The sequence below is a fragment of the Vulpes vulpes genome, chromosome 4 (genome assembly GCF_048418805.1).
Source record: "Vulpes vulpes isolate BD-2025 chromosome 4, VulVul3, whole genome shotgun sequence".
Lineage (NCBI taxonomy): Eukaryota > Metazoa > Chordata > Mammalia > Carnivora > Canidae > Vulpes > Vulpes vulpes.
This window is the reverse complement of record NC_132783.1, coordinates 118,028,704-118,044,339: the sequence shown is the minus strand read 5'-3', so window position 1 is coordinate 118,044,339 and position 15,636 is coordinate 118,028,704.

Below are 15,636 nucleotides of genomic sequence, written 5' to 3'. Positions count from 1 at the left end.
TTCATTCAATCGGTTTATTCAACCCACCACTTGGGTTGTTTCCAGCCTTTGGTTGTTGTTAACAAAGCTTCTATGATAATTCACATGTGAATCCTTATGTGGACATATTTTGAAAAGTTTCTCTTGCATAAATACTTAGAATGTGATTTCTGGGTCATGCAGGAGGTGTGTGTTTAACTTTTTTTTTTTTTTTAAGATTTTATTTATTTATTCATGAGAGACAGAGAGAGAGAGAGAGAGAGAGAGGCAGAGACAGAGGGAGAAGCAGGCTCCATGCAAGGAGCCCGATGTGGGACTCAATCCAGGGTCTCCAGAATCAGGCCCTGGGCTGAAGGCGGTGCTAAACCACTGAGCCCTATGTCTAACTTTTAAAAAAACTGCCGAGCTATTTTCCAAAGTAGTGTCTTGCATCTGTATCATTTTGCACTCCTGTCAATATTGTACAGGGGTTCCAGTTGCTCCACATTGTGGCAAACACTTGGTCAGTTTTTAAAATTGTAGTCATGGGGCCAGCCCTGGTGGCTCAGCAGTTTAGCGCTGCCTTCAGCCCAGGGCCTGATCCTGGGGACCAGGGCTCGAGTCCTACGTCAGGCTCCCTGCATGGAGTCTGCTTCTCCCTCTGCCTCTCTCTCTCTCTGTGTCTCTCTGTGTCTCTCATGAATAAATAAATAAAATCTTTAAAAAAAAATAAAATTGTAGTCACGGTAGGGAATGTGTAGTGGTATTGCATTGTGATTGCCACTTGTGGTACCCGGATGACTAGTGATACTGAGCATCTTTCCGTGCGCTTGTTTGCCATATGTAAGAAAACTACGCTAGAAAACTGGCCCAAAGTCACTCAAAAGTAGAGCCAGTCTTTGAACTCAAATCTTGGGACTTTAAGTCCCAATACTGGACAGCCCGGGTGGCTCAGTGGTTTAGCGCTGCCTTCAGCCCAGGATGTGATCCTGGAGTCCTGGGATCGAGTCCCGCGTCAGGCTCTGCATGGAGCCTGCTTCTCTCTCTGCCTGTGTCTCTGCCTCTCTCTCTCTCTCTCTCTCTCTGTGTGTGTGTCTCTCATGAATAAATAAATAAAGTCTTAAAAAATGAAATAGATGAGATAGGGAATTCAGGAGAACTTCCATCTCAGCTCTGAACTGTCTTCACAGAGATACAGGCATGTTGTCAATCATCCATCACACAACTATTGAGCACCTACTGTGGACCACATGCTGTGCTGGCTCAGGGGATGGGCATGAACCAGACAGACATGGTCTTTGTTTCACGGACCTTACAGAGTCAGGGCAACACATTCACTTCCTTTCTTCGTGGCAACTTATATCAAAAATATGTATCTACCTGTCAAAGAATTGCTGAGTGATTAGGAAACATCAAAACAGATTTATGCAAATTGTATATGTTATATAATTTTATGTTGATGTCTCATTAAGTTGTCTTTCGATTAAGATATATGAACTTATTAAATATTTGATTATTTCACATGGGTTACCTTGGAGGGATTCCAAGTGCTCATCAAGGGACATTAGGATTGCTATTGTCTTTGAAACTGAGAGCCAGAGCACTAGAAAACTGGCCCAAAGTCACTCAAAAGTAGAGCCAATCTTCGAACTCAAATCTTGGGACTTTTAAGTCGTAATACTGGGCAGCCCGGGTGGCTCGGTGGTTTAGCACTGCCTTCAGCCCAGGGTGTGATCCTGGAGTCCTGGAATAGAGTCCCACGTCAGGCTCCCTGCATGGAGCCTGCTTCTCCCTCTGCCTGTGTCTCTGCTTCTCTCTCTATATCTCTCATGAATAAATAAATAAAACCTTTAAAAGAAAAAAAAAGTCTTGATACTGCTTTGAATAGTATCTGAGTACCATTGACATATTTTTAGTATCCTTTTAGAACTAACATACTAACTATAATCAGTTAAAATTAAGGTCCAAAGGGTTATGGTCTGGGTTATTTTCCAAAATTTTCTAAATATCTATTCGAATCCCTCATTTAGCCTGTGAGGCCACAGAGGTCCAGAGGGAACGGCCACAGAGTGAGTCAGAATCTAAGCCCAGGTCTCCTGACTCCGTATTGTTGTTTTATGTAAGTGCTGCCTCTCCGGGCTCGCTTATTTGCTTGGTCAGTCTCTGTTTATTTTATTTATTTATTTTTAAAGATTTTATTTACTTATTTGAGAGAGAGAAAAAAAGAGAGAGACCTCCCGAGCAGAGGGAAGGGCAGAGGGAGAAGCAGGCTCCCATTGAGCAGAAAGCAGAAATGCTTTCTCAACAACATCTGATAGTGTCTTTTCTGTCATGGTATTTTCACTCTTCTTTATAAAAAGCATAGACATTCATTTATTTAAAATTTTACAAAGTAAAGAACCATCACATGGAAAAAATAAGTAAAGGACCAATCCCAGGACCTCGAGATCATGACCTGAGCCAAATGCTTAACTGACTGAGCCACCCAGATGTCCCAGTCTCTATTTAGTCCATAAACATTTAAAGCAGTCTGTGCTGCTGTGGGCAGAGGAGTGAGGGAGGGTGGGGAGAGAGCCTCGAGAAACCTAAATTCTAACCTCAGGTCTGCCACTTCCAAGCTGAATGACTCTGGCAAGGAACCTAACCTCTGAGGCTCAGTTTCCTCATCTGTGAAATGGGAATAATAATAATAGCACTGACATTAGAGAGTTGCAGAGAGGCTTCAAACTTCACATGCATGGAAAGCCCTCCCTTAGAGCTATGGATTTTACTATTTGTTGAATAAATGAAGGAATACAAGCACTTAGCTCCCTGCTGAGCTCATAACAGCAATGGATAAATTACACAATGGCCAGCTTTTCTATTTAATAATTGCACTGAAATTATTTTTTATGAAGATTGAATTAAGGGAAATTTTAGTAGAGAACATTTTCACTAAAATCAAAATTCAAATACACTGTTTCATTTCTCCATGTTTTCTTCAAACCTTTATCCCCTTTTGGAACTTGCATTTAAAGTGATTTATTATGAAGAACCTGACAATAGCAAAAAGGAAATCCTTAAAGGTACATTTTTATATAAAACCATGACTCCAAACACTAACACTTTTCATTTCTCCACATTGCCTTCAACTTTTATTCAGAAAATTTTTACTTTGTTGGAATCAGAATGGCTCTGTGTCACTCTTTTTATTACTTTATTTTTGTTTCAAATTACTTAATAAATAAAGTGGTTTGTGAAATTTATGCTGCTGCTTTCTTTTTTTTTTTATTTTAAATTTATTTATTTTTATTTATTTATGATAGTCACACAGAGAGAGAACGAGAGAGAGGCAGAGACACAGGCAGAGGGAAGCAGGCTCCATGCAGCGGGAGCCTGACGTGGGATTCGATCCCGGGTCTCCAGGATCGCGCCCTGGGCCAAAGGCAGGCGCCAAACTGCTGCGCCACCCAGGGATCCCTATGCTGCTGCTTTCTAATGGTTCCATAAGATCCTGCCCGGTAGAGTTCATCTATCAACCTATCTCAACCCCTGTGGGAAATTTTATGATATTGTCATATCTTATATTTCTCAAAATCACTAAATGTGTACTATGTAATGTTTGAGCATCATCACAACCCTTAGATTAAGTATTAAAATTATCCCACTTTACAGATGAGGAAACTGAGGTTCATATAATTTTAATAATGTACCAAAATTCATACAGCTAGCATTTCAGGAGTCGGTAACTGTGTAACAAATTGTCCCCAAATGCAGTGGCTAAGGCAATGATATCAGCTTATTTGTTCATGATTCTGCAATGTGGCCAGGGTTTGGTGAGGTTGGCTCATCTCTGCTCCACGTGGTACTGACTGAAGCAGTTTTACTGGAGCTGGAGGATCCAAGATGGGTTTATTCAAATGCCTGGTATCTCTTCAGGGGAGATGGAAATGGAGGGGAGCTAGCTGGTTTCTCTCTTTGTGGTCACTAGTCCTCCCGGGTCTCTTTGTTTCCATGCGGTTTGTTTGGCAGGTTGGCTGGACTTCTTTATGGGTGTGTGGCTTCTTAGAGGCTGAAAGCAGAAGCTCCAAGGCGTCTTTTTCTTTTTTTATGTTTTATTATTATTTTTTAAAGATTTTATTTATGTATTCATGAGAGACACAGAGAGAGAGAGAGAAAGAGAAGCACAGACACAGGCAGAGGGAGAAGCAGACTCCACACAGGGAGCCTGACATGGGCTTCGATCCCAGGTCTCCAGGATCACACCCTGGGCCGAAAGCAAGACTAAACTGCTGAGCCACCCAGGCTGCCCTCCAAGGCATCTTAATGGCTAGGCTGGGAATGGGCACAACACCCTCTCTCTGCTGCATTCTTTTGGTCAAGGCAAGTCACAATGTCAGTCCAGAATCAAGGAGAAGAAAACAGCTCCCACTCCTGCTTTGGAGGAGCACCATGTATGCAGAATGGGGGCGGGGGGGGGGGGGGTACTGCTGGCTGCCACCTTGATAGCTGTATTTTATGCATACCCTATGTGCCACAAAAACTGGAGTAAGTAAATTCTCTTCCCTGAGCCTCAGCTTCCTTATCCGTACAACAGGCCTAGCTACCAATTTCAAAGATGTGGATCATCCTTCATTTAACAGCATCCTCCATGTGCCAGGTGCTGTCCTAGGCTCTGGGAGACACTTACAAGTAGGCAGGCAATATAATTTCAGAGACTGAATTTAAATCACACAGCGAGAAGGACTCCCTAAGAAAGTGATATTTGGGTCAAGGTGTGAAGAATGGGAGCAAGAGCATAAGGGGAAGTGAGGGTAGAGCATTCTAGGTCAAGGGAACAGCAAATGCAAAGGTCTAGAGTCAGGAGATAACACATTACAAGGAATAAAATGGAGCTCATAAGTAGGGTCATGTTCTTCACAAACTGTGAAGAGCTCCAATAGTAATTATTTTACACAAGAGGGCTTTAAAAGATTCTCAACATTATTATGATCCTTAAGTGATCCTCAAAATGATTCCAAAAACGGTAAGGTGGGGCAGAAAAGTATTATTAATCTTGCTTTACGGAACAAAATATTCTCATGAACTATCTTTGCATATTTTCCCAAAATGGTCCCACTATACTTCTATGCTTAAATTTAATTTCATGTATCACCATTATGTCTTATTACTTTTGATGATGGGAATCTTCTGGGAACTAGAGACATCTTTATAAATCTCTTCCCATTATGATATTTAATTCTGTGGTTAAGTCCTTATGTGTACTGCTTTTGCATCTGTATTCATAAGAGTTATTGCTCTGTAGCTTTCTTGTGATGTCTTTGTCTGGTCTTGGTATCAGAGTGATGCTGCCCTCATAGAATGAGTTGAGAAGTATTCCTTCCTTTTCTATTTTTTGGAAGAGTTTGTGAAGATTTGGTATGGATTCTTCTTTAAATGTTCGGTAGAATTCACCAGTGAAACCATCTGGGCCTGGGCTTTTCTATGTGGGTAGTTTTTTTTATTACTAATTCCATCTCTTTACTTGTTTCAGATCTGTTCAGATGTTTTATTTCTTCTTAAATTAGTTTTAATACTTTGTGTCTTTCCTGGAATTTGATCATTTCACCTGGGTTATAGAATTCCTTGGCGTACAGTTGTTCATAGCATTCACTATAACCCCTTTTATGTCTGTAAGGTAGTAATGTTCCTTCCTTCATATCTTATGTTAATAATTTGAATCTTCTCCCTTTTTTTTCTAGGTCCATTTAGGTGAAGGTTTGTCTATTTTGTTGGTCTTTTCAAAGAACCAACTATTGGTTGTGATGATTTTCTCTATTGTTCTTTTATTTTTTTAATTTTGGCTCTAAACTTTATTATTTTTGTTTTTCTGCTGGCTTTCAGCTTAGTTTGATTTTCTTTTTCCAGTGTCACAAAGCAGAGGCTTAGATTATGGATTTGAGACCTTCTTTTCTGATAGAGGCATTTAGTGCTTTACATTTCCTTCTCTCTCATGTGCTGTTTTTAACTTCAGGAGTCTGAGGTTCACTCTCACCTTCTCCATTGACCCTGAGAGGTCTAGAGTTAGGAAGCCTTTGCTGGGTCCAGATACTGCCACTTGCTAAGTAATTTTGGCCAAGTCCTTGCTACTCTTGGGTCTTTGTTGCTGTTGTTTTAAAGACTTTATTTATTAAGTAATCTCTACACCCAACGTGGGGCTTGAAGTCACAATCCTGACATCAAGAGTTGCATGGTCTACCGACTGAGCCAGTTGGGAGTCCCTGTTTTTCTCATGCTGGACCCACAGCATCTGCAGGGCTCTTCTAGCCTAAATGGTTTAGAGGGCAGGCTCACATTTAACACATCTTTACAACTTTTTGGAGTGGGTATCTGTCATTTCTGTCTATTTCTGACAAAGGCGCCTCATTTTCCTTCAGGGAGACCCCTCTGCCCCATATTATATTTAGACCTTTTTGTGTGTGCCCTGGACCCTTCTGGCAGTCTACAGAAAGAAGTTCATGGACTCCTCTTCAGCTGGGTTTTTTTTAAAAAGGTTTTATTTATTTATTTGAGAGAGAGAGAGAGAGAGAGAGAAGGTGCACATTAGTGGGGGGAGGGGCAAAGGGAGGGGAGAAGCAGACCCTCTGCTGAGCAGGGAGCCCAACAACCTTGGGATGACCTGGGGCTGAGTATCAGGACTGTGGGATCATGACCTGAGCCGAAGGCATATGCTTAACCAGCTGAGCCACACAGGCACCCCCAGATGGATTTTTTTTAATGCATACTGTAGACTGATTATGATTTAAAAGTAGTCAATTATATATATCTTAAATTATTTTTTAAGTAGGCGCCACACCCAGCATCCAATGTGAGGCTTGAACTCATGACCTTGAGATCAAGACCTGAGCTGAAATCAAGGGTTGGACGTTCAATTGATGGAGCCACCCAGTGCCCCTAAAAGAAGTCAATTATATTGAAATAGTTCTCAAAAAAAAAAAAAAAGTTCTCAAATGATTAGAAAAACAAACTTTTGGCATAGTATTATTTATATATACTTATTTATTTGAGAAAGAGGGAGAGCACAAGCATGGGGTGGAAGGGGCAGAGGGAGAAGGAGAAACAGACTCCTTGGCTGAGCAGGAACCCCATGCAGGCCTCAGTCCCAGCACCCTGAGATTATGATCTGAGCCGAATGTAGAAACTTAACCAACTAAGCCACCCAGGCACCCCTATATCCTTCTTTATTAGCACATTAAATAACAAGATCTAGTTGGCCTGATACCTATCATATTTGAAATAGTGATGAACATAAATGAAAGTTTGAGATACTAATGACAACTGTGATGTGGTGTGAAATATTCATACTGGTGACAAAGTTACAGGTACTTTTAATGCTACTGTGATTTGTTTGCTATATTCATAACAGAAGGAAATACTAAATTTCAGTTAGAGGTCAGTAAAAGGAAAGATATAATTTTTTCCTATGCAAATTAATGGTCCCTTGTTAAGAAATCTTTGTTTAGAAACAGCTTGACTCCCAGATTCAATGACTCCCAGATACATGCTTACATGTAACCCAGTACTGGCCAATCAGAACAGAGACTGGCTTAGCGATAGGCATTTAAGCCAAACTAATAGAATCAGAGTGAATCTTGGACCTTTGCTGGAAGACTGGGACAGTTTCTTCTGCTGGATTTGCTAAAGAGGATTGGGTCCAGGCCTGGATCAAACACACCTTGCCTTCATCGAGCAGATCCTGCTTTAGAATGAAGCCAACACAGAGAAAAGCAGAGCTGAGAAATGAACACTCACAACTTCCTGGCAACATTCCTCCTATGAATGTGTTAATTACGGAAGCCAATACATTATCTGTTAAAGCTGGTTTGAGTAGGGTTTTCTGTTCATTGAAATCAAAGCGGTCATAACTAATACAGTCCCATAAAGCTCAGCAGAGTGTCTGGCACAAAGTAGGTGGCTCATGAAGGAATGATGAATGAATTTCAAACAATGTGGCAACATGATTAATATTATTTACTAAATTCATCTATACAGATCTGTGTATTAAAAGATGAGGGGTCTGGGCAGCCCAGGTGGCTCAGCAGTTTAGCGCCGCCTTCAGCCCAGGGAGTGGTCCTGGAGACCCAGGATGGAGTCCTGTCCCAGGTCAGCCTCTCTGCATGGAGCCTGCCTCCCCCTCTGCCTTTGTCTCTGCCTCTCTCTCTCTCTCTGTCTCTCACGAATAAATAAATAAAATATTTAAAGAAAAAAAAAGATGAGGGATCTACTTAAAGTAAGCATTCTTACAGGCTTTAGTTGGCTGAATGAATGAAAGAACTCATCCTTTGCTGTTACTTCCTATTTTTAGTTATTTTTATTTTATATTTATTTTTTATTTTTAGTTTTATATATTCTTCAGAGACATAACCAGGGCCATATACCACCTGGAGAAGACAAGTCTACAGTCATGATGGGCCACAGTGACAAATCAAGTCTGTGCCCCACTCACCCTGGGGAATACCATGCAGTGATATAAAGGAATAAGGCAGATCTACATATGCTGATATGGAAGCAGCTCTAGACACATTAAGAAGGAAATTACAAAACAGTAATTACAGGAAGATTCCATTTTCATTAAAAACAAAATCTCCCAAACAAAACTTTGAGTTTCTCTGTGAACATAGTAAGTGTATAAATCAAAGAAAAAAGTCTCGAAGGCCACTCATGAAACACTAACAGTGGGCACCTCTGGGGAGAGAGTGGTATTGCGTGGGGGTAGTCATAGTCATAGAAATGTCCTTTCTGTTGTTTCCATTTTTTATACAGGGATAATAATTGTGTGTCACTGTGTAATTTAATTTATAGGGGCTCCCGGGTGGCTCAGTTGGTTAGGCTTCTGACTCTTGATTTTGGCTCAGGTCATGATCTGGGGGGGTGGGGGGGTGGGGATGGAGCCCGTGGCTGGGCTCTGCTCTCAGCATGGAGTCTGCTTAAGATTCTCTCTCTCCTTTTCCCTCTGCCCTTCCCCCTCCTTCTCTAAAAAAATAAAAAGTAAAAAAATAATAATTTGTAGTGAAAAAATAATAAAACAACTCTGACAGAACCTGGAATATTCCCTTTTAATCTGTTTCCCCCCCTGAGATGTCTGTCAGTATTCTGAGGGAAACTGAAGATAGCAGAGCAGTGCCCGTGATACTCTGCTGCGCCCAGGACGCTGTGCCCGTGACGCCCCGCTGTGCCCAGGACGCTCTGCTGCGCCCAGGACGCTCCGCTGTGCCCAGGATGCTGTGCCCATGGCGCCTCGCTGCGCCCAGGATACTGTGCCCAGGACGCCCCGCTGTGCCCAGGATGCTGAGCCGTGACGCCCCGCTGTGCCCAGGACGCTCTGCTGCGCCCAGGACGCTGTGCCCATGACGCCCTGCTGCGCCCAGGACGCTGTGCCCGTGACGCCCCGCTGTGCCCAGGACGCTCTGCTGCGCCCAGGACGCTCCGCTGTGCCCAGGACGCTGTGCCCATGACGCCCTGCTGCGCCCAGGACGCTGTACCCAGGACGCCCCGCTGTGCCCAGGACGCTGTGCCCAGGACGTTCCACTGCACCCAGGACGCTGTGCCCAGGACGCTGTGCTGCGCCCATGATGCCCACGCTGAGCCCAGTATGCTGTGCCCAGGACGCCCCGCTGCGCCCAGGATGCTGTGCCCATGGCGCCTCGCTGCGCCCAGGATACTGTGCCCAGGACGCCCCGCTGTGCCCAGGATGCTGTGCCGTGACGCCCCGCTGTGCCCAGGACGCTCTGCTGCGCCCAGGACGCTGTGCCCATGACGCCCTGCTGCGCCCAGGACGCTGTGCCCGTGACGCCCCGCTGTGCCCAGGACGCTCTGCTGCACCCAGGACGCTCCGCTGTGCCCAGGACGCTGTGCCCATGACGCCCTGCTGCGCCCAGGACGCTGTACCCAGGACGCCCCGCTGTGCCCAGGACGCTGTGCCCAGGACGTTCCGCTGCACCCAGGACGCTGTGCCCAGGACGCTGTGCTGCGCCCAGGATGCTGTGCCCATGGCGCCTCGCTGCGCCCAGGATACTGTGCCCAGGACGCCCCGCTGCGCCCAGGATGCTGTGCCCATGGCGCCTCGCTGCGCCCAGGATACTGTGCCCAGGACGCCCCGCTGTGCCCAGGATGCTGTGCCGTGACGCCCCGCTGTGCCCAGGACGCTCTGCTGCGCCCAGGACGCTGTGCCCATGACGCCCTGCTGCGCCCAGGACGCTGTGCCCGTGACGCCCCGCTGTGCCCAGGACGCTCTGCTGCGCCCAGGACGCTCCGCTGTGCCCAGGACGCTGTGCCCATGACGCCCTGCTGCGCCCAGGACGCTGTACCCAGGACGCCCCGCTGTGCCCAGGACGCTGTGCCCAGGACGTTCCGCTGCACCCAGGACGCTGTGCCCAGGACGCTGTGCTGCGCCCATGATGCCCACGCTGAGCCCAGTATGCTGTGCCCAGGACGCCCCGCTGCGCCCAGGATGCTGTGCCCATGGCGCCTCGCTGCGCCCAGGATACTGTGCCCAGGACGCCCCGCTGTGCCCAGGATGCTGTGCCGTGACGCCCCGCTGTGCCCAGGACGCTCTGCTGCGCCCAGGACGCTGTGCCCATGACGCCCCGCTGTGCCCAGGACGCTGTGCCCATGACGCCCTGCTGCGCCCAGGACGCTGTGCCCGTGACGCCCCGCTGTGCCCAGGACACTCTGCTGCGCCCAGGACGCTCCGCTGTGCCCAGGACGCTGTGCCCATGACGCCCTGCTGCGCCCAGGACGCTGTACCCAGGACGCCCCGCTGTGCCCAGGACGCTGTGCTGCGCCCATGATGCCCACGCTGAGCCCAGTATGCTGTGCCCAGGACGCCCCGCTGCGCCCAGGATGCTGTGCCCATGGCGCCTCGCTGCGCCCAGGATACTGTGCCCAGGACGCCCCGCTGTGCCCAGGATGCTGTGCCGTGACGCCCCGCTGTGCCCAGGACGCTCTGCTGCGCCCAGGACGCTGTGCCCATGACGCCCTGCTGCGCCCAGGACGCTGTGCCCGTGACGCCCCGCTGTGCCCAGGACGCTCTGCTGCGCCCAGGACGCTCCGCTGTGCCCAGGACGCTGTGCCCATGACGCCCTGCTGCGCCCAGGACGCTGTACCCAGGACGCCCCGCTGTGCCCAGGACGCTGTGCCCAGGACATTCCGCTGCACCCAGGACGCTGTGCCCAGGACGCTGTGCTGCGCCCATGATGCCCACGCTGAGCCCAGTATGCTGTGCCCAGGACGCCCCACTGCGCCCAGGATGCTGTGCCCATGGCGCCTCGCTGCGCCCAGGATACTGTGCCCAGGATGCCCCGCTGTGCCCAGGATGCTGTGCCGTGACGCCCCGCTGTGCCCAGGACGCTCTGCTGCGCCCAGGACGCTGTGCCCATGACGCCCTGCTGCGCCCAGGACGCTGTGCCCGTGACGCCCCGCTGTGCCCAGGACGCTCTGCTGCGCCCAGGACGCTCCGCTGTGCCCAGGACGCTGTGCCCATGACGCCCTGCTGCGCCCAGGATGCTGTACCCAGGACGCCCCGCTGTGCCCAGGATGCTGTGCCGTGACGCCCCGCTGTGCCCAGGACGCTCTGCTGCGCCCAGGACGCTCCGCTGTGCCCAGGACGCTGTGCCCATGACGCCCTGCTGCGCCCAGGACGCTGTACCCAGGACGCCCCGCTGTGCCCAGGACGCTGTGCCCAGGACGTTCCGCTGCACCCAGGACGCTGTGCCCAGGACGCTGTGCTGCGCCCATGATGCCCACGCTGAGCCCAGTATGCTGTGCCCAGGACGCCCCGCTGCGCCCAGTATGCTGTGCCCAGGATGCTCCGCTGCGCCCAGGATGCTGTGCCCAGGACGCCCCGCTGCACCCAGGATGCTGTGCCCAGGACGCCCAGCTGCGCCCAGGATGCTGTGCCCATGACACCGTGCCCAGGACGCCCCACTGCACCCAGGACGCTGTGCCCATGATGCTCTGCTGCACCCATGACGCTCTGCTGCGCCCAGGACGCTGTGCCCATGATCTCTGCAGTGACCATGATGCTGTGCCCATGATGCCACACTGTACCCTCTCTACCTTGCCATGCCTGTGAGGCCGTGCCCTTTCCCTGGAACTCTGTGGTTCTGGCTGCTCCAGGAGCCAAGGAGATTCCACCCATATAAAACCCTCCTGGGGTGGCCTACTGACCTGGATTCTCTTCTCAGTATCCTGACTCCAACTGCCTCTGCTGCCAAACTACACATGGCCCAGATGATTTCTCCCGCAAATGGGAGAGGGAATCCGAGCATCTCACAGTCAGGGCAAAGGCCTCGGGGGAGATGCCCATCCAATAAATGGGATGGCCAATGCAGTGCAGATGGCCCATTGTGCAGAATGGGAATCTGAGGCTTAGAGTAGGGACGAGATTCATCCAAATGTGAGTTTAGTGCCAGAGTGAGACTGACCTGGCTCTCAGTGCAGAGCTCATTTTAGGGAGGGTGCTAAAAGTTCCACCGTCATGGCTCTCCTTTAGGTAGAGACCTTGTCTCCAAAATGTCCTTGTCACAATGCACATTTGTTTCTTAAAGAACACATTCAGCACTCAGCAACCTAGTTTCCCAGAGGAGCTGGTTTTTTAGTGTAGAAAGCAGATAGCAAGTTGCATTTTATTTATTATAAAAACAAAATTGTAGGGACGCCTGGGTGGCTCAGCGGTTTAGCGCCTGCCTTCTGCCCAGGGCGTCATCCTGGAGTCCCGGGATCGAGTCTCACACCGGGCTCCCTGCATGGAGCCTCCTTCTCCCTCTGCCTGTGTCTCTGCCTCTCTCTCTCTGTGTCTCTCATGAATAAATAAATAAAATCTTAAAACAAATAAAAATTTAAAATTAAAAAAAAAACAAAATTGTAACAGCACAAATGAAAATGTTAAAATAAATTATTTCTGCCATCCTCATTCTGTTTCATGTGTTTGGATTTTTTATATCACTCTAACATATGTACATTCCATGTGCATTTATGCATAGAGCTATAATCATTTCATAAACATTTTTATAGCCTTGTGTCATTTAATATTATACATTTTCCCTATATGTTTTCCACATAGCCTTCTTCTGCCTTCTACAGAGTATTTCATCACGTAAATAAACTGTATTTACATAAGGACATCTTCATTGCTCTTATAAAATATTTCAAACACACAGAAAAGCATAGGAACAATAAACTACAGAAGTTTAACAAAGATTGACACTTTAAAAATATTTTGGGGACTTTTTTCAAGAAAATAAACCATTTCAGGTACAGTCGGAGTGCTCTTCTGTACAATGGACCCTAATCTCCCAGGACAGACTACATAACTTGCAAGGCCCAGGACAAAGTGAAAATTCAGGGACTTTTCTTGAAAAATCATGAGTTTTGAGGCAGCGACAGCAGAGCATTCAACCAAACATGGGGTCTTTCTAAGCAAGTGGCCCAGTGTGACTGCATGTGTCGTACACCCTGAAGCCAGTCTCGATGCCTTCTCTCCTCTCACTTTCCTAAAAGTGATCTGTGTCTTTGCTGTCCCATGTTTATGCTTTTACTTAGTATACATATATGGACCGACATTATGGAGTATTACTTTCTGTATTTTAAAATATTATCTAGGGATCCCTGGGTGGCTCAGTAGTTTAGCGCTGCCTTCCACCCAGGGCGTGATCCTGGAGTCCCGGGATCGAGTCCCATGTCGGGCTCCCAGCATGGAGCCTGCTTCTCCCTCTGCCTGTGTCTCTGCCTCTCTCTTCCTCTCTGTGTGTATCTCATGAATGAATAAATAAAATCTTCAAAAATATATATTATCTAAGTGGCATCATACTACATTTCTAGGCTGCTTGTCTCACTTATTGTTTTTGTGATTAATCTGTGTGGATTCATGAGGTGTTTTTGATTTTCACTATCGTCTAATACTCCACTATGTGATCTCACCACCATTCTTTTTTTTTTTTTTTTAATTTTAGAGTCCTCTTTTTACCACAATTACCAATGCTGCAGTGAGCATCCTTGGACAGTTAGTTCTTTGTGTATGCGTGAGCTTTTGTCTACTCTCGGTGAGGGGTGTGGGATTGAACTGTTCTGGCTTACTCCATGTTGAGGTTATTTCCAGTTTTTTGCTTGGCATCAATCTGGTCCCCTTTACATGTCTCCACTTGGATGACCCACAGACTTCCGATACCCCCATTAGGAGACTTCCCTCTGAGTTGCCTCTCCTCTAAGACCCACCATCCACTGAAGTCAGAAACTGGGTGGCCTGTGATTTCCCCACCATTTCCTACCTATGACCAAAGCCTATTGACTCTCAGTCTACAATCTGGTTTTAGCCCATCCACTCCTTCATATCCCTGTTGTTACTTTTCATTGTCTTGGCTCAGGCCCCCAGCTCTGCCTGGGGTCTCCTCCCAGCCTATCCTGTCTCCAGCCTCCGGTTGTGTTAAAGAACTTATTAAACCCTAGTGAATTGCATGTTGACATCTCTCCCCTGCATGTTGTGGAGAGCAGAGGTGTGAGTTATACAAGAGCAAAGACTGTATCATGGTTTCCATTTGTGCAGCCATAGCACAGTGCCTGGCACCTGGCAGCTTCTAAAAATATTTGATAAATCAAAGTATATGTAAACATCGTGCTCTAGTTTTCCCATCTTTTGAATCAGATCCCTAGGATAAATTCCCAGAAGGACTATTATTGATGACTTAAGATAATGAACCTAACACTCAAAGTCCTTCGTAAGTGAACTTGATCCACACAAAATTCTAGGTCAGGTAAGATAAGACAAGCCTCGCCAAGGAGTCATTTTCACAAGGTCCCAAAGCCAGTAAGTGACAGAGTGTAAAGAACAGGTCCTTGGGTCTTGCCATCTACTTGCCTTATTTGATAGGGTTCCTAAATTTAGATGGTGCCCTTTAATGTTGGGTGACTGTTGCTTTAAATGTTGCTGTTCTGGTATACACATAACAACCTGGTGGAATTTACACCTCTGCAAAAACAAAACAAATCAAAAAAAACCCTCACATTTATGAGCCTTTGTTTCAACATCTATCAAATGGGCACAAGGATCTTTTTGCTCTATGGGCAGATGAGGAGGAAGCACTTTTCTACCCCTCCTCTGATCCATCTTTCCCATGATCTATGCATGGAGGGTGAATGAAAGATAGCCTTTGGGATGCCTGGGCTGCTCAGTGGGTTAAGCACCTGCTTTTGGCTCAGGTCATGATTCCATCCTCATCCAGTTTCATGTGTTTGGATTTCTTATGTCACTGTAACATATGTACATTACATGTGCATTTATGCATAGAGCTATAATCATTTCATAAACATTTTTATTTTATTTATTTATTTATTTATTTTATTTATTTTTAAATTTATTATAGTCACACAGAGAGAGAGAGGCAGAGACACAGGCAGAGGGAGAAGCAGGCTCCATGCACCGGGAGCCCGACGTGGGATTCGATCCCGGGTCTCCAGGATCGCGCCCTGGGCCAAAGGCAGGCGCCAAACCGCTGCACCACCCAGGGATCCCTCATAAACATTTTTATAGCCTTGTTTCACTTAATATACTTACTCACTTAATATACGTTTTCCCTATATGTTTTCCACATAGCCTTCTTCTGCCTTCTACAGAGTCCTGGGATTCCAAGGTCCTGGGATGGAACCTCATATTGGGCTCCCTGC